We start from the raw sequence: 4720 nt of genomic DNA, 5'->3' as shown, positions 1-4720 counted from the left end.
TGTAGGGCGTCTTGATTAGTTATCTTCTCTAAAGTTATGTCTTCTTTTATAGCTATACAAAGGATATAGTAATATTCCTTACTTAGCTAATTAATAATTACTAAAATAGCATTATAGTCTTTTAATATTAGTAATCCTGTAACGAAATCTATTAAGATATCTTATTAAAGGCGCTTAAAAATTAGAAGAGATTATAATAGGCTTACAAAAAACTAATATATAGGTTTAGTCCTCTTACAGATATAATAATTTTGTAAGAATTTCTTAACTAATATATATTTATTTAAGATGTAGTACCTATTATTTATAATAGCCTTTTTTGTCTTTATATAGCCTAAGTGTCTAGTCTTCTTGCTTTTATAGATCTCTTAAATTATATCTATTATTATTACTATTAGTACTACTAGTTTTTCTTTATATTATAATACTTCTTCCTTATCTTTATAATTTTAAATATTATACCTAAATATTTTCTTTTTTAGGTTCTTTATTTGTTTCTTTATCCTAATTGCGTTGAATATCTTATTAATCTGATTCTCTTTCTTTACCCTCTTCCTAGAGCGGAAATCTTCTTCCTCTGATAACGCCTGTATTACTAAGATCTTTAAGTTGTCTTTTACCTCTTTAGATAGTATGTCTAATTACAGAAGGGTCTAATACAGATTAGGATCCTCCTTCGCTCTTAGGATCTTAGTTTCCCTTTAAGTTAATATGTTAGTTTTTCTGTTAGCAGCTTTTAAGTGATATCTGATCTTAAAATTATATTAAGATAATAATTCTGCTTAGCATGCTTACTAATGTATTAGCTTCTTTATTAATATAAAATACTCTAGAGCCTTATAATCTATAAGTATTTAAATAAGATCCTCTTCTAATAAGTATAGCTCTAGTAATTATTCCTTAAAATAATAGATAATAACTAGTAGTTCCTTATTATAAATTACGTAATTATACTCTGCTAGTATTATATTTATTAAGAAGAATGTTATAGAATAAAGTTCTTTATCCTCCCCTTATTATAAGAGCACTTTACTAACTATATAGTCGCTTATGTCACACTCTATAACTATCTTCTTCTTAAGGTCAAAATAAGTAAGGACTAGCTCCTTTAAAACAAGGTCCTTCAGGGCCTAGAACGCCTTAATATAGCGGTCATTTTAGGTGTGCCTTATATCCTTCTTTAACAGGTTATTTAGCGGCCTTGCTACCTTACTAAATCCTAAGCAAAATCATTAATAAAAGTTGACAAACCCTAGGAATCTTTGTATTACGCAGACATCTCCTAGATTAGGTTTCTCTCACTCCTGAATAACTTGTACGCGCTCTGAATTTATCTAAATGCCCTTTAGAGTCATGATCAACTTGAGATACTTTATTAACTGCGTATAGAACTCGCTTTTCTTAATGTTAGCCTGAATATTACTTTTGCGGAGAATCTGTAAGACCTCTTGTACGTGTTGCTTATGTTCTTCTCTTGATTAGCTAAAGATTAAAATGTCGTCTAGGTATAGCACAACGAATTTTCTAAGTACCTTTATAAATTTTTTATTTATAAAGTATTAGAACGTCGCTAGCATAAAGGTTAATCTGAACAGTAATACTCTATATTAGTAGTTGCTATATATAGTGCTAAATATAATAAGTTTATAGTCTTTCTTAGTCACTAAACAAATCTAATAATATGCCTATTAAATATCTAGCTTAGAGAAAACTATAACTTTTCTAAGAAGACTTATAATCTTATTAATCTGAGGGATAATGTAGCTATTCTTCTTTGTAATAGTATTTAGATAACGAATTTTCTAAGTACCTTTATAAATTTTTTATTTATAAAGTATTAGAACGTCGCTAGCATAAAGGTTAATCTGAACAGTAATACTCTATATTAGTAGTTGCTATATATAGTGCTAAATATAATAAGTTTATAGTCTTTCTTAGTCACTAAACAAATCTAATAATATGCCTATTAAATATCTAGCTTAGAGAAAACTATAACTTTTCTAAGAAGACTTATAATCTTATTAATCTGAGGGATAATGTAGCTATTCTTCTTTGTAATAGTATTTAGATCCCTAAAATTAATACAGAAACAGAGTCCCTCTTAAGGTTTCTGTATTAGAAGAATTAGTAATACAAATAAGGTAGTGCTTAGTTTAATAAACCTCTTCTTAAGATATTCCTTAATATATTTCTTAACTATCTTAAGCTTATCTAGACTTATCTTATATAAGGGCTGTGTTTAGGGCAGTTCAGCACTTATTTCTAGTTTGATCTTATAATTATACTCCTCTTTATGCTCTAGAAGAATATTAGAAACCTCCTTTAAGAAGATATTTGCAAATTCTTAAAATTCTATTAGAAGAACCTTCTTTAGATCTAGTTCTAGCTAGATTTGTTTTTTAATATATTTATTTATATTCTTTATTATAATAGTAAACATTTCTATACTAAAGATAATTAATAATTGCTTAAATACTATAATACTTACAGGCTTAGTGCTATACTAGGCTGCCCTAGCCTCCTTAATCTTTCTTTTATAGATAATAGCTATAATTATCCTATTACCTAGAGTCTTCTCTACCTTAATAAAATATAAAGGTTATAAAATAACTAGGGCTATTTTAGAACGCTTAAGAATCTTTATTACTTATAATAGTAATGCCTTAATTAGGTTAGCCTAAAATTTAGCTATATATATATAGCCAAATTTGTTACATAACTTCTTTATTAGTTCTTTCTCTACTACTTACTCTTTAGCCTTAAGCTTATTACTTTAACTTAAATAAATTTATTATTATATAGTTTTATTTACTTTTTCCCTAAGATTATAAGGTACGTAACTTTTATTATATAGAAGATCTGTAATCCTTACTAGTATTTACTAATATATATAAGCAAATAAAGGGCCTAAGAGATAAATTAATAGATTTTACTAGCAAAATCAGAAATAGGAATAGATTTAGCCAAGTCTATTATATTAATTTATAACTTTTTACAAAGTTGTTTTACTAATTAATAATCTATAATTATGCTTAACTAATATCTTATATTTAATAGTACTAATACTATTAATTTTTCTCTCTTCTTTTTAATGCTAATGTTAACTAGAAATAAAGCCTTAAAATTATTCTTTACTATTATAATAAGGATCCTTATAGCTTCTTTACTAATTATGCTACTAGGCCTGTTTATAACGTCTTAATAGTAGATAGCTTTTTTCCTGATTACTCTTATGCCTAAGGGTAATCCTTTATATAATATTTTAGTTTCTTATAATAATAGCACTTTACTATAAATATATCTCTTAGAAGTTATAGCTTAGTTACTAGCCTTTCTTTCTTTGTTATTAATTTGCTAGCAGATTAACAAGTACTAGAAACTAAAGGTTTTGCTAGTATGCTAGCGCTAGCTACTAGTTTATTTAATATAATATATTAACTATTTATATTAGTATATATTAAGTCAGTAATTATCTCCTGAATTAATATATATCTATAGAGAATAATTACTTACTTCAGATTATCTTAAACCTTATCTTAAAGGTCTATAATCTGGTCCTCTTCTCAGACTTTTGCTTCATAAGAAAGCTGTCAGAAGTCTCTTAGGAAGGCAGCAAGGTCCTGCTGCCTTTGCTATAGGTAGTAATACTCCTGACAAGCAGTCTCCTACCGAAACAAGGAGTTAAAGCGATTTGCTATATCTGTAAAGATATCTAAAATCTAGGCCCTTTTAAAGTCTTCAAAGTAGGACCTAAGTAATTTACGAGCGTTACCGCCAGTACATGACTGTATATAGGCGACCTTAGACAGTTCTGTTAGAAAAAGCGCTATGTTAACCATGAACTTCATCTTCATGGCTGACAACCAGGAGCGGAACTTCTGAGGAGGCCCGTCCTTAAATACCTCTAGGTGAGGCAACTTCTCTGTCTTCGTACTAAGCACTGTCGCGGGGCTTAGAGTTGCTTCCAACGAGACTTGCTCTTGAGGCGGCGATTCTTGTTCTGTCAGAGTTGCTAAAGGAGACTCCACCCAGACTTGCGGCTTTGATATCGCTATAACCTTGTCGCGGAGGTTCTGAATAATCTCCTCCTTGTCACAGAGTTGATCCTTTAGCAACTCAATCTTGATGCTAGTGCCTCTGTCAAGGTCTTGGTATCTTTCTTCCTAAGTTTCCTTCTCTTAGAGAGCTTCTTAATACTTAGTCTCCTTCTTTAGGCGGAGGGCTTTTTCTTCTTTATAGGCGGCTACTAATGTTAGTACAAACGCTGCTGCGTGTATCTGATTCTTGTTAACAAGTGCTATAAAGGCTAGAAGAGCTAATGGGTCATCTGTCGCTCTCTCTGCATGCTTAATTAATGCGTGCAGGGCGTCTTGATCTGTAAGAGGGGCTTCGTCTAGGCTCCGCCTCCGGTTGCTTAAGGAAGAATAGCGAACTTTGCTGCTCTCTCTTCTCTCTGTTTAATTACAAATCATCTTAACTTGATTATTCTTAAACCTTCGTACAGTATAGGGTATTTGTATCAAACAGACCTTGTATTACTCCTAGAGCAACAACTTTCTTACATAGTCAAATAACCCTAGATGAGTTCTTTAATAGCTGTGCTACAGATAAGAGAGTTTTATATCGTCTCTCAGGATAGCAAGTGAGTGTTAAGCTTTCGTTTACTGCAATGGCTCGAAACTAGAACAAGTTAATAGTCTATAGATTGCTAAAACGAAAG

Source organism: Endocarpon pusillum, assembly GCF_000464535.1.
Source record: "Endocarpon pusillum Z07020 unplaced genomic scaffold C692915, whole genome shotgun sequence".
Taxonomy (NCBI): Eukaryota; Fungi; Ascomycota; class Eurotiomycetes; order Verrucariales; family Verrucariaceae; genus Endocarpon; species Endocarpon pusillum.
The sequence above is the reverse complement of the archived record's forward strand: the minus strand, read 5'-3'. Positions refer to the sequence as shown.